Here is a 21,933-nt window from a genome sequence, read left to right as displayed (position 1 = left end):
AAGTTGAAGTCCATTTCCTGGTCTTTTACATTTAGCTAGCGAAAAATCTCCTGTGACTTTCTGCCCATTGTATAGAGAAACGTCCTTACTTGAACTTCGTCTGGTTTCTCTTTTAGTCCGGATGCGAATCTGTAGTTATCTAATTCATTGGTCCATGCGGGCCAGTCGGCAGCACTCTGAAAGTCGAAGGGCTTAGGAGGCTTGATTCTCGCCATTCTGAAGCATTGCTTGAGTCAACACGAAGACTTGTTCTTGTTGCAGCAGTTGCTAGTTGTTCTCTCGTTGACGGGGCTGTTGCAGCGTTACTTCGGAGTCAGCTTTGATGTAGCCACTTTTGACACCATGTTAGACAGGCAGACAGGCGCTCGTTGTCTCATGACGAAGAATTATCCCCTTTAATGTACTGTCGGGAAATATATACACAGCCAGAAAGATCACATTACTTTTTTGAGAACTTGTGTAAAGGAAATGAATGCATGGCCCTTATCTCAGCGCATGTCAGTGGCACAGGCTTGCACAGTGTGTATCAGGATGACGTCACAGGAACGACCAGTTGTTACGGAACACAGTATGTATTCCTTAATGATACATGCATGCACCTGCCGTCTCCTGTCACCTTCAGAGCTTTTTCGGATGTGCCTGTACCGATTTGAGCCCTCAAAGGCAGTAAAAGACACGCATTCATTTTTTTCGGACGTTGATGTACAACTGACCAAAAGGATGCTTCAAATGTTTCGTGGGGTGAACAAGCGGTGGAAGGAGGACGAGGACAGAAAGGACCGACGCATTGAGGAATGAACGGGAAAGGAAGCGTGCCGCCACTTCTTTGAAGGGACTTGAGCTCAAAAAACAAAGTGTTGGCTGATGCCGGGATGCAGGTGTCCGTCATCCAAACGAAAATAAACTCTTTAAAGCAGTGCAATGCAACACTGAGGCATTGTGCACGGGCTGAGAGTATGTCAGGACAGTTGAGGTTGACTTTCCAGCGGCACAGAGAGAATCGCACTCGTGACAAAGTTCAGTCCCCATACCAATCAGCTTGCTGTCAGTTGATAGAAATGGCTCATATTCGAAAATATTTGCTTCTGTATGCATTTCTTTTTATTTGTATTTAAGTATGATCAACTCGATTTGCAGTGGGCTTCATGTTTTTCGTATTTTCAATAGGCTTTGCCACTTTTTCAAAGATATTTTATTTGTGCTGCATTTTACTAACACCTGCCTTCTGTTTTTCTTTTGAATAAAATAAACAGTACTCTTCACTATTGAAAACTGGATTAAGTCATTTTATTATTTTTTAACATGCCTACTAGAGTGTGACAGCATCGGGTGACATGTCAGCCCATTTTGACACAAAACAGCGTTCTGTGTCACTCAGTGAATTTTGCAAAGGCACTCAAGGAAAACCTGGAAAACTCAGGGAATTTGGAAATGTCAGCTTACTGGACACCCTCTGTTAACAAACAGCTCTTCAAGACATATTATGCATGACAGAAACTTGCATTAAGAATACTAGGATGTGAACATCATAATATTAATCGTGATATCAGCTGTTCATTATTCAAAAGCTCTCCAATATTCAATTTGCTTCTGGCATTATACTACTCGTATTCGGTTCGGTCTGAAAAATCGCTATTCGCACATCCCTACTATTTTTGTTGCAGATTTAAGTTCGGAGTGACTTTTCGAGAAAAAAGAGGTAAATAATTTTTTAAGTGACACTAAAGCGACAAGACATTTTTAGTATCTGCAGTTGTACACATGGTTTATTCTTCTATGCAGAATAAAGGGGCATAATTTTTTAATGTAATGAAATTACAAAATTTTTTTATACTAAACTAGGTGAAATGGCAATACTCCCAAACTACTGCAATGACAGCCACCAAAGAGCTAAGAGAAAAGTCAGTTTTGGAGAAACCCAAGGGGCGACAGCACAATAAGAATTTTTTCTAGAAGTCCTAGAAGATTGCAGCACCTCCAGTGTGACTCTAGGTGACGCTTTGTTCTGAAAAGGTGCACTTTTTCAAATGTTTCGTCGCCACCACAGATGTATGGCAGTGAACCTCAAAGGGTTAAAGAAGTCAGTCCACTCACGTATGGCTCTTAGAAGACAGCATTTCTTCGTATCTGTCGCATTCTGCATTTGTCAGGGTAACCAGCTACAGAAGACCCTCATAACAGTCATTGAGGCAGAAAACACTTCACTATAAGCAGTATTTACTTTATCCTCCAGTTTCAGTCCTTTAGTATTTACTTTAGAGTCCTTTAGTTGCTCCAGTTGCATGGGAACTCGTAAAACGTAACTTCAAATGAAGCCGCACTCAATTCTAGTGACATGGCACTATTGTATTTAGAGCAAGGAGGAGCACAATGAAGTGCTGCACATTTTAATTATGACAGTTACTAGAAATAATTTTAGTTGACAGTAGTCCCTCCCTAAGGGTTCTTCATTAACTACGTATTTTTTCACCATTTTGTCTCTAAGCAATCAAAGTTCACATCTTTGACATCGAGGACATACATAAAGTTAATTTGCTACATTGTATTGTTCCTCTTTGCCCTTTTCTGCATTTGACACTTAGTGGAGTCCTGTGCCACATTGAATAAATTTAAGAGGTTATACCGAAGTTGTACCCACGAAAAATTGGAATAAAGCAAAACAAATACATAATTCAATTTTATTATAACGAGGGCATACTGTGTGCCACACTCGTGCATGTGGAACTTGGTTTTTAAAACTTCTGGCTTTTTGTTTTTGCAGGGTCCACGTGTCACACATTTCCTGGTACCAACATGCCTTATGTAAAGAACACCCTGTCCTCGCTTCTTGCCTGGGGCCTAAGGCCTCCGAAGAGCCGAAGTTGGACACCTCATACCAAAACACAAGTGTTGTGCTTTTGTAACTCTCGACATATTTATGTTTATTTATATTTGTCACGTTAGTCTCCTGAAGAGCCCAGTTCGGATTTCTCAAATGAGCGTACAAATGTTGTGCTTTTCTAAGCCTTGACATTTTTATTGCAATGTTATTTATGTTGATTTTGTTGGTTTCCTGAGAAGCCCACGTTGGATGGCTCAAACCAGCATACAAGTGTGGTGCTTTGTGATTCTTCACTACATTTTTTTTGTTAATTTTTGATATAGTTTCTTTACTATTTTATTTTTCAAGTATGTTCACTCATTTTATGCCAGACAACCCAGTTTTGTCAAGAACTGTTTTATTATGGCACACCATTTCAAGTTTGCTTGATATGCAGAAGTAGGTACAATGAGAAATGTTTTCAAAAAATCTTGTTTCATACTGCACCTGGGTCATTCCATGTCAAATCAACCAGTGTTCTTTTTTAGCATCACAGTTACAGTTGAAAAAAATTCTGTACGTTTGTTGAAGTTCCGAACTCTTTCTCCCCATTTATTTTTTTTTCGCACAAATTTTCCACTATTTTGGCAAAAATTTATTGTTCTTGCCCACCTAAGCTAAAAGGCATTGATCAGTGTTTCTTTTCAAACAGAAATTGTATGATCCAGATATTCAGATGGTGTTCACATCAAGACAGTGAAGTGGTGTGACTGCCAAAATTGCAATGTTTGAATTTTTTTCTCTGTGTGCAGGGAAATCCACACGGCACAAAATAGATATAGAATGGCAGCCTGGTTGACATAGTATATCTGCAAAATATTTGAAGCCTTGGAGGTTCAGTCATTCGCCTAAAAAACTGTAAAGTTCAAATTTTTCAAAAATTTGTGTTCAAGGTAAAAAACTTTGCTTTGGTGATCAGCGTATAAGTATGTGATACATCATTACATAACCCTACGTGTCTTCTATGCATGTCAAGTTACAAAAATGTATTGTGTAAATGCGAGAAATTATTTTTTGGAAGGTTCGTTTGTAGATTACACACAAAGCATAAATATATGTAGCCTTGTCGTCTATCAAGGAGAGATTGGTAATACAGTCGAACCTCGATATAACTAACCTCAATTTAACGAAATTCTCGAAATAACGCACTTTTTATTTTTCCCAATCTCTGCCCCATTGAAAACCATGTATTCTTTTTCGCAATTTAACGAGGTCACTTTATACTGTACTTCCGATTTAACGAAGTCCTCGCGCATCGCACGCACATACCAGGAGCCTCCTTGACAGGCAGACGAAAACTTTAGCCGGGCAAACAGCGATTTGCATGTGCCCTTTAATGCTCAAATTTTCCCGGCGCGCTTCAATATGTAGAGCAGAACGTGCCGCTGCGCCATCTATCGTGTACGTATGAAACCCGCAGCGGACGCGCTCCTGTAGTGCTAGCCGGAGTGCTTCAGAAGTTCCGGAACGCGTCACGCTATGACATCACCGGCCTGTTGGAACGGGAAAGCGCCAACCGGAAGTAAGTTTACGAACTGCGGTCGTTGGGCACATTTTCTCAGTTGGTTACCGTATTTACACGATTGTAAGTCGACCACTTTTTTAAAATTTGAAAGTCTGAAGTTGGGGGGTCGACTTACAATCGAAACCAAAACATGGCCCCGCCAAGAAAGCGAGACCAACGGGAGCTACAACGTAGTTACAATTTTATGTTTGCTCTATGGCCCTACCCGTATCTTTTCGCTAACCTGCGAGTTTGTTCGCTTTTAGTAAGGGTTTTTCAACATTTTTGAGAGTTTTACAGTGCATGCAACACTCATGGGGCGGTGTCGATAGTTGATGGAAGCGCCGCTGTTCCCATTTGCGGCGGCACCCTCAGAACGGCGGCGCTTGGGGGGAGTATCGGTAGTTCATGGAAGAGCAGACACCGCTCGCGGGTTTCTTTCTCTGTTGAAAGGCATTGGCACTGGCTTGACGCGTTCCACTTGACTGCCGGCTACGCGCTACTTCTATGCTTCCCTAGTCGTCATGAGTGCTCTAGGCCCACTAATCGTTCGGCACTCGTTCACAGCAGCGTTCAAGAGGGCTGCCATCCTTTACGCCGAAGAAACAAATCACAAACGGGTGGTGCGAGAGTGGCGACTGCAGAGAAGCGAAATTTTGATCCGTGACGGCAAGTGAGAAATTTCCCACGTGCCGAAGTCTGGACGCTTTCCGGAGCTGTAGGCTAAGCTTGCGGCGTACGTCACTGAAATGCGTGATCGGTCCCTGCCAGTGAAGTGCGACATGGTCATGAAACAAGCCCGGACCTTTGCCTTAATTTTAAGTCCCTGCTCCGCCGTGAGTACAATGACGGTGACGAAAGTATGGCGTACACAACAGATGTCGTTGACTCGTGGCAGCTGCTCTGCGATCAGGGAGGTGCCCCAAGCGACGTGACACTCGAGGACTTTGTCTTCGGCGATGCTTGCGCTGTGACAACTGAAGAGCTGGATGATGACGCAAAAATCCAGAGCGTCACAGATACAGAAAAGCAGGACGACGACTCGGACGAAGAACTCCAGGCGGCAAGCAGCATAGCTACACCGAAGCAAGTCATGGATGCGCTGGATCTCTTACGCACGTATGCGGGCGCGCACTCGCACTCGCAAGCCTTAGCAGCCCTGTCAACCTACGAGTGCCTTATAACCCCGATGCTTATTAAAAAGCGGCAGATGAAGCTGACGGACTTCTTCGCTTCCATCTGAGTTGCATAGAATTGCTCTGCGGGAAGTTAAATAAAATATTCCAGCGTTCTAGAATCAACGTCGTCATTGCTTTACTGAGCGCGGTATCATCCGATGGCTACGAGCGTTAAGCGTTCTAATGGTAAGTGGTGGCCTCATCATGGATCCACCAAGTTAATACTACTTCCAATTTTCTTCGAAAGAATATTCAAGTTGATAGCTCTGGTATGTGCACAATTTTTTTTTCTTTGCGCCACGGGCTGCCGTGTCTTCGTGAAAGGAATTTTTTTTTTTCTTTTAGTGATGACAAATCATGATGATGATGGCACTGGTGGCCACATCTAGTGGCAGCGATGAGCACTAGGTACGGCGCTTGCTGCAGACCTGCTCTTCAGCGTATGCGTAATGGAGAAAAATGCGTTCGTACCTGCTGGCTATCGGGCATCACGCTCTTGGTTGTGTTATTAGTTCCGGGGTTTATTGGTTATCTTTGTAATTTTGCTATCTACAAGGTGCCATACGCCAGGAGTGTTCAAAGAACCTGCATCTTAATTTGGACTGCTGAAACATGCGAACCTTGACTTAACGAAACTCGCAATTTAACGAAATTTTCGTCTGCAAATTGGACTTCGGTGTATCGAGGTTCGACTGTAAAATTAGCCACAAGAACTAGTCGACAAACTGACTGCCTTTTCTATCAATATGAAGGCAAGCGATGTCAAGCACCGCAATCTTGACTCATACCTTTTTAAACATGAATGCAAAAAGTGGTCGCCAACCACGTCTAACCATATCAGACTGAACATGGCACAGGCAACTTTCATAGCCAAGCATGTTCAGGCTGTCAAACAGCGGTAACATGCATCACCACAAGAATTTGTTCATGCTCATGTAGCCTTTCAATTGTAATCATGAAGGTGTTTTCTACTTGCGTCATCATATGACAGTTTTTGGGTTGTAGGGAGCAGGGCACAAATTGTCCTGCTCCCTGTATGTCGCATTGCTTTGCAGTGCGACATGTCTTTTAACTGCTTTGTGTGAACAATATCAGCACTCTCTGGATTTACTGGCTACGTCAGAGCAAGTATTTTTGTAAACTGCATGAAACATATCTTTTAAGGGGAAGAGGCTCCTCGAAAGAGAGAGAGAGAGAGAAACGTTTATTAAACGAAACAGTTTCCAGAGCGAGGCCGGGTATCACCCTAAGGTGGGAAGGCTCCTTAGTCCAGGAACCCTCTGGCTTCGACTGCCCTCTTGGCCCTGGCGACGAGTTGTCGTTGGTCTTTCAGTTCTCCGAGGGTTAGCTTGGCCTCCCACGTTTCGAATAGGTCGTTTGCTATTGCTTGTTTTGTGTGCGTTTCTGGTTGCATTTCGCTGCCTTCCTGCCACGGGCATTCCAGGAGCAAGTGTGCCAGAGTGTCGGGTACGTTGCAAAGTGGGCAGAGGTAGCTGTGGAGCGTCGGGTAGAGGTGATGCATTATCGTTCCGTGCGTGTATGTATTACTTTGCAGGCGTCTAAGGATTAGGCGTTCTTCTCTGTCGAGTTTAGGGTGCGGTGGAGGGTACACTCGACGCTCGAGCCTGTAATGTTGCAATATGGCCGAATAGTTGGTGGGTACGGCCTCCGCCTCTTCTGTCACGGGTCCGAGAGCGCGTGGAGAGAGGGGAGCCCAGCTGACGTGCTCGCGGGCAGCGGCGTGGGCCGCTTCGTTCCCCTCTAGTCCCTCGTGTCCGGGTACCCACGTTACGCAGGTGTACGGGAGCGGAGTGCTTCGTCTTTTTTAGTATCTTGAGTGCATCGGCTGAGATTCGGCCCCTCAAGAAGTTTCTGCAGGCGGCCTGAGAGTCGGTGAATATAACCGCTGCATCTGTGCATATGGTGGTGGCGAGAGCGATTGCCGCTTCTTCAGCCGTTTCCGGGTTGCATGCCTTCATGGTCGCCGATGCTAGCTCGGAGCCTTGAGAGTCTACGACGCTCAGAGCATACGCGTTTCGATGCAGATACCTGGCCGCATCGGTGTAGCGGGCATTCGGGTCATGCTTGAAACTTCGTTTGATGGCGTTGGCTCTAGCCTGTCTTCTACTCTTGTGATATATGGGATGCATGTTGCGCGGGACACGTGCAATGCAAATGCACTCTCGAACGTCCGGTGGTATTCGCTCTTTCTTGTCCGTGTCTGCGACATACGTCTCGCTGTAGTTTAGGTGTCGGAGTACTGATCTCCCTGTGGGCGTGAGCTTGAGTCGTTCCAGCTGGCTGTTCTTGTGCGCTTCGGCGAGCTCTTGCCACGTGTTGTGGACGCCCATCTTAAGGAGACGTGATGTACAGTAAAAGCTCGTTAATTCGAAATTTCGGATAATTCGAATTAGTTGCCGCGGACCGTCCCACAATGTATTGAAAGCAATATGTAACACATCCCGCTAATTCACACTGAAATCCGCACCGCCACCAATAATTTGAACTCCGCATCATCGTGGATGGGGAGAGTGCTAGTGCGCGGGAGCACGCTGGCGTCGCCGCGCGGGTAGCGCAGCTTTGCTTTTTCGATCAGCGGCAAGGACGATAACACCCTCGCCGCACGCCATGTTCTTTGCGTACGAGCGTGAGCCGGCGAACGCGGCTCAATCTCGCGTGTGCGAGAGGAGAAGGTGGGGCGGAGCGCGCCCTCTCTTGTCGCGCGCGAGGCAGGGGGGTGAGGCGAGGGAGGGACCGGGGGACGATCTTCGGCGGCTGAGGCAGCTGCTGCTTACGGCGCGGCCATGCGACCGCCGCATCTTGAAAGCGATCTGCGACGTGGCCAAAGTGCGCACCCGCATGGGCCTCGTCTTCAAAGCGATCTGCGATGTTTGCAGAGTGCGCGTATTGCCGGTAGCTTCAAATGCGATGTGATTTCTACGTTTCGTTCGCGTTAAAGTGAGGGCTGTACGAACGTCAATTCGCTCGCTGCTACTGCTGCGTGCCCTCACTCCAGCGTTTTTCAGCGAGTTTCCGCGGTCATCAAACGAGATGCGTTCATGCTCACCTGTGCGCGCGTGACACAGTGCTTGTTAATTTAGTTAGTAAGCAAATGCTTACAAGTTTATACGGCCGATAAAGCTATTATCCTTACTTTGTATAGCTATCTACTAATTTTCTATCGCAATCGATGCTTCGCTTTTCGCGCGAGACAGAGACTTTTTTTTTTTTTCTCCACCCCAGTCAGCGCGACGAACGCGCGGATGGAGCAAGAGCCATCTCGACACCAGGCGCGTCGGACCGCGCTGGCCGCATCCGGTTACGTTGGCTGCGCCAGAGCTTCGAAGTATATACGTTTTTCACGCCAACGTGACGTAGCGTGTGCGCGCGTGCTCACGCCACGTCAGACTATATACGCGCCTTAACCGAGCGATTTTTTTCTCTTTCATTAGTTCGAATTTTGTATAATTCGAATTTTCATAGCATCCCCGCGGAATTCGAATTAACGAGCTTTTACTGTAGAGGCCATGGCGGGGAGTCCCAGGGCGACTTTGATTGCCTTCCTTATCATGATGTTCAGCTTGTCTATTTCAGCGTTCTTTAAAGCCAGGTACGGCATGCCGTATGTGATGCGGCTGGTGAGGAGCGCTAGTTGCGAAAGGGTGCGTTCTACTCTCGGTAGGCTGGCAGCTCCCGATCCGTCTTTGTGGATGTGGAGTCCAAGTATTCGCATGGTGTTGACTTTCGGGATTGTTGTCCCGTTGAGTGTGATGCTGGGGTTGGGCTCTTCGTAGTTGGGTGGGCGGCCTCTCGTTCTTGCTTTCAGGACGAGGTGTTCAGACTTCTCTGGGGCGCAGCGGAGGCCCCAGTTTCGGAGATAGCTTTCGATGGTGTCCACGGCTTCTTGTAAGCTACTTTCTTGCCTTCCAACGTTCGTAGCTCTGGTCCAGAGCGTGATGTCATCAGCATACATCGCGTGACGCAGATTTGGTAAGGTCTCGAGGAGTGGGGGTAGCTTGATCATAGCTACGTTAAAGAGTAGCGGTGAAATGACCGACCCTTGTGGGGTGCCTCTGTTTGGAAGTAGGAAGCTTTCACTGCGGATGTTGCAGATTCCGACTGTTGCCATGTGATCCATCAGAAAGTTTCTGACGTATGCGTAGGTCCTAGTGCCGCAGCCGGTGCCTTCGAGATTGTTGAGGATCGCGTCGTGGCTAACATTATCAAAGGCTCCCTTGACGTCTATTGCCACTATGGAGTATTTGCTTCGATTCTTTAGGTGATCTAGAAGGCCTTCTTTTAGTTGTAAGAGTACATCCTGCGTTGAGAGGTGCTGCCTGAAACCGAACATGGTGTCTGGTAGGTGGTTGTTGTCTTCCCGGTACTGGGTAATGCGGTCGTGCACTATATGTTCGGAAAGCTTTCCCGCGCACGAGGTGAGGGAGATCAGGCGTAGGTTCTCCAAGCTGAGAGGTTCGTTGGCCTTGGGGGTCATGGTGATGTCTGAGTGTTTCCACACAGCAGGCAGTTCTCCTTTCTCCCAGCACTCATTGTAGTAACGGAGGAGAGCCTTGGTGGCCTGCTGCGGTAGGTTGCATAGGTGTTTGTTAACGATCCTGTCTTTACCAGGGCTAGTATTTCTAGTCAGCTTGGATAGGGCTACGTGGATTTCGGCCTGCGTGAAGGGTCGGTCGAGTTCTGGGTTCAGTTTTCCAGAGTATTCTTTGCTGTGAGTTGACGTGGTAGAGGGTGCGTCTCCGCATAGTTTCTTTTGTAGTTCTCGCAGGAGGTGTTCTTCTGATCCGGCGTGGTTGTGGATAAGACTGTGAAGATGTTGCTTCTGTTTCGTTTTGGTGGGTTCAGTGGCCAGGAGTGCGCGTAGGAGGTGCCAGGTCCTCTTCGTGTTCAGAGTCCCCTGTAGCTTGTCACAGAAAGCGTGCCAGTTCTGCCTGACAAGGTGGTCCGCATAGTCTTGAGCCTGCTTGGTAAGGAGAGTGATACGTGTTTTTAGCTTTCTGTTAAGCTTTTGTCGCTTCCATCTCTTCAGGAGGCCACTTCTTGCCTCCCAGAGATGTAGGAGGTGCGCGTCGACCGCGGGTGTATCGGCATCGAGTTGTATGATCTTGGTGTGATGTTCTGCTGTGTCTAATACATTCTTGAGCCACTCGTCAATGTCAGTTATGCTTGCTCCGGAATCTAGCTTGTCCCTGAAGGATTTCCAATCGGTTAGCCGTGCAATTCCGGTCTTGGTCTGTTTACGGGTGTGTACTACACCTAATTGGAGAATATGGTGATCGCTACCTAAGGTTTCCTGGAGTCGACTCCACTCTGCCCAGGGGACGTCCGCAGTAAAGTTAAGATCGGAGTTTGTGTCCCTGGAGACGCTGTTTCCAATTCTCGTGGTCTGGAGGGGATCATTCCAGAGGGTGAGTCTGTGTTGCTGTGCGGCATCGTGCACTCTAGCACCCTTCTTTGTGGTGGTATGATAGCCCCATGCCGTGTGCGAGGTGTTGAAGCCTCCCACTATGATGAGTTGGTGTCCATTCGTGGATTTCCTGATTTCTCGTACAAAGTGATCGAAGTCCGGTAGCTGGTCGCGAGGCGGGCTGTACACGCTGGACACGAATAGGCTTTTCTGCGTCTTTCATTCCGGTAAAACCTCGATTAAGGTGTGTTCGGTCTGGGTGTTCTCTATGTCATGTTTTTGGGCTGTGAGAGTTTTCTTCACCAGTATGACAGTTCGTCGGGTTTGTGCATATGTGGCGTATCCTTGCAGTTGGACGTTCTGCGTGTTGGTTTCCTGTAGTGCTATCACGTCGGGTTGATTCAGCTTGACGAATTCTTGTAGATTGGCGTGTCGAGGGCGGTATGATCGACAGTTCCATTGCCATATGCGTATAGTTGAATGCTGGTTCTTTGCCTTGTGGTTAAGGATCGCCATCGTCAATGGATTCGAATACGCGTCAGCGATCGCGAGTGGGCGAGACCGAGCAAGAGTCGCTGTGGCTGTTCGCCCATGCCTTCTTCCGAGTCGTAGGGCGCGAATTGTCGAGCTGTGCCTTGGTGATGTAGTTGTTCTTTACATGCGCGATAAAATTGTTGAGCTGTGGTGTGATCCCATCTATTTTGGCGTTTAATGTGGCGATCTTGTTTTCGAAGGTAGCGGCTGTTTTTTCGACTGCTGATTGGACAACTTTTTCCATTCTGGCGTGAATGTTCTTCATAAAGGCTTCTTGAAATATCAGGCACCTTGCATCTACTACGGCTTCAACGTCGGCCTTGGTCGACATCGTTCCCGACGCTCTGTTTATGTTTTCGAGCTCCTGGCATTTTTGATGCAGCTTGTCTGTGAGTTCTTGTTGTTCTTTGCATTTTTGAAGCAGTTTATTGGTGAGCTCTTGCTGTTTCTGTTGACTGTGGAGTAGCTTGTCTATGAGGTTTTGCTGGCTTTGCAATTGGCTGTGCTGATTCTGCAGTTTGCTCTGCTGGTCCTGCTGTTTGTTTTCTAGGACCCGTATGACTGCGGCTTGGGCCGATGCATCCAAGCTGCTCGTACCACCCGAGTCGCTCGAGCCGCTTACTGCGTCGGCGTAGCTCGTGCGCTTGACTGAGCAGGAGCGAGAGCGGGAACGTGAGCGCGAAGCACTTCGCAGTATTGGCTTGGAGCTGCTGCGTCTGGGGGAGCTGCTCGCACTGACACTGCTCGAGCTGGTGGCCGAGGTGCCCAGCTCCGGGAACTCTTCACTGCTGGAGCTCCAGCGGTTGTCTCTTTCTTGTAGTCTGTTAAGGCGCTGTTGCCGTATATTGTAGGGTGGTGGACTTGGCTTCAGTCTCTTCTTGCACTCTGTACTTGCAGTTTCGTGCGCTTCTCCGCAGAGCTTGCAGGTCGGTTTGCAGTCATGGTCTTGTGGTTGTCCAGTCTTGCCACATTTGTAGCAAAAATCTGGGATCGGTTTCGGACAGACGTCTTGGCGGTGTCCCGTGTTGCCACAGGTGCGGCAGTACTGCACTGACTTGCGATATAGTCTGCAGTGGAAGTCTTCGCTCTGGAAGATGATGTAGTAGGGAACGTGCGGCCCTTCGAAGAATACGACTGCCGCGGTCGATTGACCCATCATTCAGGCATGAAGAACGGTGTATCGTGCCGGTGCTCGGATTCCTGCCATAAGTTCTGTGGTGCTTGTTCCTGGTATGAGGCCATTGATAGCGCCTTGGGAGACGTCGTCAGGGGTTCGTATGTTGCCTTTGACATTGTGGTAAGTGCCTTCGAGCTGTATTCTGTTGATGCTGACCAGCATCTTTGAGTCTTCCTTGTTGGCCGTGCTTGCGATGATTAAATTTTCGATTCTCTGTACTTGTACGCGTACTTTGTCATTGAAGTCCTGCTGTGATGGTCCACTCGCTCTACCAATGGCGTGCACGACTGCGACGGTATTCCATTTGGCGAGGTCGAGACCTGCTTGCGGGCGGTAGACAATCTTAAAGTCGTCAAGTGGCAGGGGCGGCATCCAGGGTCTGCGTTGTTGGTGTGAAGGTGCTGCATTGGGCGTTTGCTCATCGGTTGTTTTTTTTTGCCGGCGTCCTTGAATTCGAGGTGTCCTTCTTGGCTTTCTTGTTTCTTGTGATCCAGGCGATTTCCGCTTCGATTCTGTCCGGTCTGTTTGCATTGCATTTGCTTCATCTTCTTTCTGGTTTGACATTTCGCTTGCAGCAGCTGCCTCTCGGCTCATCATCGGGGGCTCTTCGCCGCAATGTGGGCAAGCACTCGTGTGCTCGTGCTCACACGGCGTGAGGCGCGCGGAGCTGGTTCTGGCGTTATGCTTAACCGGGCGGGCGGGCGGTCGGCGGGAATAACGCTTGATATCTTGAGATAAGATGCACTCACTCGAAAGTGGCTAGTGTCCGCCGGTTTCTCTCGTCTTGCCGGTCGCACCGGTGCAAAACTTGGGTTCGTTACTGGCCTTGTTCCGGGGTGAGAAGCACGAGAAGCGGGAGCCCATGTGAGACACGTCTGTACTCCGCAGCCCCCTGGTGGGCAATCCTCCTCGAAACAACTTTTTTTTTATTATTTGTACCAGAGACTTCGAAATTCAGCCAGTTAGTTTTTTATGCAGATTTCAAATATGCAATTAGTTTTTGTGTAGCTGCTATAGGGTCTCGAGTTATATTAAACTGAATGACAAATTGTAGCGATCTTTACGGGCACTTTTTTATGAACTAAACTTTCACAAAAGGTATTGTGCTATAGCTTATTTAGCTCTTCGTAGATCACAGAGTGCCGATATCTAGTCAAAAAACATGTTCAGCTATTGGAAGTGGGACAAAAAAATTTTGACACTTCAACCATTGTTTCTTTCAGTTCCCTGAAACATAACTTCATACTATTGTAATTACTGACGACTGATATTGAAATTTCAAGTAGATATTGGCATTCTACATACCTTCAAGAGTATGTATGCCAAATTTTGTTAGTATGCACCAATTCCAAGTGTACAAAAGGCTTCCCGGAAGACACAAAAATATCAAAAAATTTGAAAATGAGAAAAACAGGTTTGAAAGTTTCAAAACCTTCTATTCTTCAAAATCCAATTGCATTTGCATGAATCTTGATCACATTCAAGAGCAGCTTTACAGAAAGCACACAAAGTTTCTAGAATGCTCCTGCACTGTAGCTTGGCCCTTCCCGGCTCCTACGGTTGGTCTCCTCTGTGCAAGCCCTTTTCACTGCGCTACGACGGTGCGCCCTTGCTTCTGCGGTTCGCTTCAAGTTCGTTTTCTTTATGCGCATGTAATTACAATGGTCGCTATGTGTGACCAACTCTTCTGAAGGAAGTACTCCAATCTCTTGTAGGACTTCTTCAAAGCCGGTACGGCCTTTATTGTACCACAGCACGGCAATAGCCGTGGCTGTCTCCACAGATGTCCAGGAAGCAAATTTTGTTTTTGGACACAGCAGCCGTACCTTACTGTTGAGCGACTCCGCTGCGTTTTGCGTCTTGCCATGAAGGCACCGAGCCAGGAGCTTCTCATCAGTAAGGCGCTTGTATATAGGCATAATTGCCAAGCCCTGAGCTTTTGTCAACAAGGGGGTGTGGCGTGGTGTAGGCTCCCCCAGTGCTTCAGCACGCCTATGTTTGCACCAGGAATCTGGTTGAGCAGGGCAAAATTTGTGGCTGCTGGCCCCATCCCTGGAGCAACAATGAAAGTAGGAGGCCCATATAGCAGTGTACATGCTGCGCACGCTGCCCTTGTTATTTGTTATGGCTATTTCGTAATATGTCTGCAGTTTCTGGATGGCTGTGACTTAGCTGTTCACCTCGTGGCAGTGGCGTTGTCATTTTTCGCAGAGCAGTGCCTAGGCGTTTTGAAACGTGGTTGGTGCATTCTTCTTTTTCGATGACTGTCACCGTACACCTCAGCCCCACAGACGGCAGTATAGGCTTTGCTGTCGCCATCACTCAAGAAACTTGTGAAGCGCAGTGGGGTCTCGTATGACAATGTCCTCTGCATATGCGCACTGCTGCTTCAGGTTCCATTGCATGGGATGAACATTCGGTGTTTTATTCACATACAGGACGATGAAAGGCTTGCCATACCTCATCATCATCATCCATGTCCTTGTGGATACTGCAAGCAAGACAATAATTTGAAGGGACTTCAAAGTCCAAGCAAAGACCTGTGTCCATGGACACAGCTGTGCCCATTCCGTTGTGGCTTTTATGGCCCCTTTTTTGCCAAGTGCCGTCAAACATAATCGGCACATCGCCCCCGCCAACGGCGTCCTTCATGGCCTTTCGTGCCAGTTCCAAGTTTTGGCTAACAGCTTCCATTGCAGCACCATGGAGCTTCTTAGAAATAGCGTGGAATGTCTTGCGATGCAGCGGTTTTGGAAGGCCGATCGCATAAAATCACGAAAGCTGGTCATATCCAGCAGCTATAGCACGTGCTGCCAAAACAGCCTTCACGTTTACGGCGAAGCCGTCACGCGAGCTCCTGCTGTCGTTGCGAATGTTCGCCCCGGGGTCACGGCACGCACCGGCCGAGATGATCTGCTTCGACGTGTGCGTGAATGAACGCACAGATTCAGGGCAGTCGGGATTTTCGCAGCGTAGCTCTAGGTACGACGAAAGTCCTTTGCGCTTCCCAGCTGCTTCTTGGACGGCGAGTTTCCATTCACGGCAAGTGGGGCATGCCGAACCTGTCACCAGTGCCGTCAATGCGCCGATCTTGCACAACATCGTGCTAGCAGCAGTGGCATCGACCGACCTTGATTCACTTTTGAAGAATTCCATCTTTTTCTGCGATGCACTGACGAAATCCACAGCAGCGTCGATTTCACTACTGTCGCGGCGACCGGTGTCGGCAGTAGGCCTAACCGACGTCGGAGCGTCGCGGGCGTCATTCACGGCTGTCATTTTTTTACCTGTCTTACGCCGTTTCCCTCGGTACTTGTGCCGAGTTCGATACTTCCGGGCGTCAGAACTGCACTTTTTGGGGCTAGTCATCTCAAGAAAACGCGGAGAGAATACGGGGAACTGTGCGGCTAGCGAGAACGCGCAGCGGCAGTGGTTTGGCTTTACTGCACAAAAGCAGCACCGCCGTCCAATGGCGGGGCCGCGCTGCATGGCGCGGAATTCGAAGCGTGCGACAGTCTCGTCTTCTTTCTCGTTTTTCTTTTATTCTCCGTGAACATACGAGGCTGACAGCCATTGAACCTTGGAGGAAAGGGCTGACGCTGCACGCCCTGATGATTGCAAATGGCGGGCGGTGAGGCTCCATTGAGTAAGAACGATGCGAACGGTGCGGACTTTCTGAACTTTCGGTGGACTATAGAGTTACCGCCACTCATTTAGGCGCATTTTTTGGTGACTTCTCGTGCGAATTTCGGCTTGATATTTACAGAAATAAAAGTTTATAGACCAAAGATGACAATGCAGCTTAAAACAAAAAGGTGATTTTTTTTAGGAAATCGCGATTTTTCGACCCGAGTCTCCCCTTAACGCTGCAGGACTCCCTCACGAATTTAACACATATTGATATTTTATGTGCAATGGCTGTATGGTTTACCCGGCCCACACCAAGCACAAGCTTCGTTAAGTAAGAGCATGCATCTCTTGGCAATAAAATGCAGACCCCAACACCGCTTCTCTGTCACCTGTGTTGCAGACAAAGCCAGCTTTGTCGTCTGCATTTGCGGCTGGCAAGCTTGTGCGCACGTCGGAGAAAAGCTGGTGCCGACACAAAAATTCAAAACGGAGATTTTGCATTTAAAAATAATGCCTTTTCTTTACCGTCACACATGCATAGCACACACGTAGAGCTATCTAATGATGTATCACATTTATTTTTAAGCCAACCACCAAACCAGCTTTTTTCACCTTGATCACAAAACTTCTTGCAAAAGGTTAGAACTTTACCATTTCTTTACAGGCAATTGTCTAAGCTTTCAAAGCTTCAGATATTTTGCTCCTATACTATGTCAACTGGGTTATCATTCTAAATTTAATTTCATCCTTCTGAGTTCTTCTGCATTACGAGCAAAAATTAAGACATTGCAATTTCACTCACTTTTGCTGGTGCCAAAAGAACTCGGAAGTATTTGGATATTTGAAAAGTTGGCTACTTTAGCAGTCGCATCATTTCACTGTCTTTCCATGAACACCATTTGAAGTCCTTTGAAAAAAAAAATGTTGATTGATGTCTTCTAGCTCAGCTGGGCCGGAAAAATAAACTCACCAAAATGCTACAAAATTTTTGGCAGAAATAAGTAAAAATGGGGAAGAAGTTTTGAACTCCAGTAAACATGTGGAAATTTTTTCAGCTATATCTGTTGTGTTAGAAAAAACTGCTGGTCGTTTTGGCATGGAAGGACCCATTTGCAAGTGCATCTGTGTCATTGCCAGAGTGGTTCTGTTCAATAAAAACTGCGGTTTGCATAAGTTCACAAAAATGGTTTATTTTGTTACCTAATATACATGAGTAAGAATTAATAGGTATAAGTTAGCTTAAAGTGCAACAAAAGCTCTCCAGTAATGCTAATGATGTGCTTTTCATCTATGCATGAAACCAACATTTCTTTTGTGAATTATTTTGTTATTTTTGTGGCACTGAACGAAATTGAAATGGAACTCACATGAGAAATAATTTTTTTAAGTCTTGCAGCAGGTCACTAATAGCTGTTTTTTTTTTTTCATCTAAAGATCTGAAGTAGTCAAAATGAATAAGTCGCTTGATATGGAATGACCTGCGCAGGAACATTATCATGGCAGGAAACTCAACTGGATCATGCAACAAGCAGCAGAATAAACTGCTCCCACGGCATCATTTATTGCAATGGCCATGTTGTTTCAAGAGTACAGTACTCACGGAATGAAATGGGACACTGAACGTTTAGTAGAACCATACATGTGTGCAAAGTGCGCGAGAGCACCATGTCATGTCGCTAGGAATTTGGTCACCAAAGGTGACGAGGACTCTGATGTAAGTGTACGCGCCGGAATTACGTCGATGTGACACGAACTGTAGCCGGTTGAAACGAAAGTACGCGCATTACTTAGCCCTAAATTGCCGCGTTTCATTCTGTGAGCACTGTACATGATTACTGAAATTGGCATGCACCATTCAACCAATAATTAACGATTATACAGTGATTATTTCTCACTGTTACAGAATTTTCATTATTACCTGTGGCACGTGGCATAATTATTTTTAGCTGGATTATGCAGAGGTGGACATCACTGCCACAAGAAATGGAAGCACATATTCAACTGATTCTCACAAATTTATGAATTCACTTATTACATTACGGCACATATTGCAATTTACAAATTGTAGGCAGCCAGATTGAAAGACGTATTTACATGAAATTAATTTGCAGGATGACACCAGTTTTCAGATTTTTCCAGAAATATGGGGCGAAATACATGGGCGTTCTAGTTGCTTCAATGCATAAAATTTTGTTTTGTTAAAAAAGTAAGTGGCACAACAGTGCATTTTTACGGCCAGTTTGATGGCATGTATCTCGTCACTGATGTCATTTTGGAAATTCATTTAAGTGCATACACCTTGTAAAATCACTGGTTACACTTTGTAAATTAATGAAGTGAATTTTTGTTAATTGTCTGAATATGTGTTTTGATTTCTCATGCAAGTAATGTCTGGCACTCTATAATCCAGCTTGATCTAGAATTCTGTTAGCTGCAACAGCCAGGCTTATCACGCATATCACTTTGCTGTGTGTTCAAGTGAATCGTGCTATGGTTATGTGTACCACTGGCTACGTAATAAAGAAAGCAAGTGCCTTTTTGAGTGCTCTTATTTACTGTCATGTCAGTCTGCTTGTACATTTACTTATTTAGGTATTTACTTTTTAAGATTTATTTCTTTTGGGAAATGTCTTTTACTTGAGGGCCACAAAGGACTAAATATGTCTGTATTCAATTGTGGTGTCAAGCTGCAGGCATGTTGTACTTTGCAATACCTTTTAAGAAGTTACTGACGTTCTCAAGCTACAAATGGTTGTACATTTATGCAGATGTTTGGGTTAAATAAATGGTTCACTTAGAAAAATGGTTTTTGTCTGCCTCAGTTTGGCACTGGGGATTTCGTGGAGGACCACTGACTTTGCTGTGTTAAGCTAACTGAGAAACTGGCACGACACTTCTGCTTGCAGCTTTACAATATCATTTCATACAAGTTATAAAAGAGCACGATTTTGAGCCTAGTGTGGCCCAGGCCTGAATAGCAGAAGTGCTTTTATTTAAATTTGCTCCGATCCTCAAGGACCATATCAACGTGACATCAAAGTTAATGCTATGTGATACAACATATCTCAGCACTATTTTAAGAAAAGTGCAGTTTTCAACACTGCTATAAGTACCTGTTGGGGGGAAAAAGGGCTTTCACATAATCTGAGTGTTGACATTCAACACAGCTGCAACAATACTTTAATGGGCTTTCAATATTGACGTGCAATACACTCCAGAAATATTTCAATGGTCTATAAATGTTGAAACTCAATACATATGCAACAATGCTTAAATGGGCTTTCAATATTGACACACATATCGCAATACTTTAATGATCTTTTAATATTGTCGGTCAACAATGCCTTACAGCTTTCAGTATCGAAATACATGTTTTCAATAATACATCAGTGAACTTTCAAATTGAAATGTCCCAATAATGTTTTGGCAAAACGTCGCAGGTCAATTATGAACACTTGTCAACAACTTCCTCAGTGTTTCAATGATTCCACAATTTCCTTTCAGTGAATTTGTTGACATTGGCCAATGGCATTTTAATGACCTTTCAACAATTTTTCGTAAGGGCTATAGCAAAAGACAAACTTATTCTCCGTGTTTATTCCCCAAAAAGTTTTGTAAACACGCTGTGTTCATGTGTGTCATCTGCTCTTTGAAGAGAAATTGTATTCAGTGATTTGTCATGTTTCTGAAATGTAGGGTAGGCCGGTTGTGTTAGCTTGCCATTTCTAGGAACTCTATCTTGCTGTGCAGGGCTAGCCTGCTTATTTCATCATGCCAACTCTTTGAAAACCTTGTTAAGGTGACTGTCAGAGATTCTATCACCATGAGGTGTCATTTCCTCGAAATTGCATTCTTCAGTTTTGTTTCAATTGTTTTAAAATTGTTTGCATTTTAAGTTAACAAATTATTGTGGTGAGGAAGCATGTGATATGTGGCGGCATTGCCTGCCAAGCTGAATTGCACAATTGCGCTGCAAAGAGCAGCGGGAAGAGTTTTTACATTAGCAAGCAGGAACGTGCTACCCTGTTAGTGTCCTGGTCGTCGCGTTTGTAATGACTAGAAAAGAAACAAGTCAGGGCTCAACATGTTACTTCGCCGTTTGTCATTAAATGGCCTTAATAGCAAGTGAACTTGTATGTCAAATTTTTGCGTTCCTATTCTGTACAATACGAAACTGGATACTGAGGCTTTTCTGGATAGGATCCACATCCCTCCACCTGATAAACTTGCAAACAGCTCATGGTGAGGCATGGAGGGCGAAAGGACCAGTTGTCATTACGGTGACCATTGAGCTTATGACTTGGTGTGGGCAGCTTGAAGACTAGTAATATCTTTTGTCCATGATCCTGAAAAGAGAAATTATGAATCTATGACAAACATGTAAGCAAATAAATGGTGAAACAAAAATTGTCCAATAAGTGAACAATTTACGGTTCTTAGGAGAAGTGTTCAGAAACATACCTAGTGAAGATTGGGGCCCTTGGAGGTTACTAGCAGTCGCGATACAATCACTGTTCAATTGAAGTATGTCCTGAGACAATAGCGTCTGAAGGCGTGAACGAATATGACCAGTGTCTTGGAAACTACGGTTGGAAGAACAAAAAAGCCTAGATTACTATGACTGAAGCATGGGGGAGGTTGTGATTCATGTCTGACTTCGGAACAGTGCACGCTACAATGCTTCATAAAATAAAAGCATAGGCACAACACTATTCTGCATGTGCATTCCTTTTAAAGGGCGCCTGAAACGGTTCAAACTTTGTTGATGCGTAGGGTACAGCTAAAGTTTATCATTCGCACCACAATTTGTGTGAAGCATCTCACATTTAGAGAGCTACGGATGATTACAAGTTACCCTCCTCCATAGCCATGCATTTTCTCGTCAACTGGTTCGCCGGGTGACCGAGGCTAAGCTCCGCCTTCACTGGCTCTGCGTCATGATGGCACGTCATGTCGTCTACTTCCAGTTCTCTAGGAGCGAGCGTGTGAAGCCTCTCCAACCTCCGGCAGCTGCTTGGCAGTCGACCCCAAGCGATAGCTAACGAAGCTGCGTGCTTTGCGAGCATTCTGTCGCAGCGCCGAACGTGTCTGGTATTCCAGTAGCCACAGGCAAGCTGGGAATTTCGACGGATGGGTGGAGGCGTAAACTCAAGCTGATGAAGCAACTTTAGCGTAGACGTACGTGAGCGGCCTGATCGGTCTGCGCGGTCCAGCCCCCTGGTGGCGCAGAGCTTAATCAGCCAAACAAAGAGCTAATATTATTCTAACCAAGTGTAAAACGTTTTAGACATCTACAAGAAGAGCACGTTAACGATTACACTCCTGTGAAAAATTTATACCAGCAGCAAAGAAGAATACACTTCGTTACTGCTACTGTGTTTGATTCATCATCACCATCAAAACTTTATTGTAAGACTGAGGAGTTTGGGGCACGCAGACTCCCGGGCCCCCGCACGACCCCACTGCACTCAAACGTTTATGTTGCTTCAGTCCATAACGCTGGCAGCCCGATCACTAGCCATGGTCTGCACGACTGGGTCTCCAGAGCGCAGCAGGGTCTCCCAGTCCTCCCAGGTCTTCAGGTGCTCGAGGCCCCGCGGGGGAGGATCCGCCGGGCAGTGAGAC

General features: G+C 46.2%; 1 long non-coding RNA gene and 1 pseudogene across 1 annotated transcript in view; both read right to left on the bottom strand.

Moving 5' to 3' along the window:
- The window catches only part of LOC140215358 (uncharacterized), a 93,293-nt gene that overhangs the window by 12,496 nt on the left and 58,864 nt on the right, over positions 1-21,933 (bottom strand). The gene's annotated exons all lie outside the window — the stretch shown is intronic.
- LOC129381250 (uncharacterized) lies at positions 14,177-20,643 on the bottom strand (annotated as a pseudogene).

Source organism: Dermacentor andersoni, chromosome 1 (assembly GCF_023375885.2).
Source record: "Dermacentor andersoni chromosome 1, qqDerAnde1_hic_scaffold, whole genome shotgun sequence".
Taxonomy (NCBI): domain Eukaryota; kingdom Metazoa; phylum Arthropoda; class Arachnida; order Ixodida; family Ixodidae; genus Dermacentor; species Dermacentor andersoni.
Note: the sequence above shows the minus strand (reverse complement) of the source record. Positions and strands in the feature narration are given on the sequence as shown.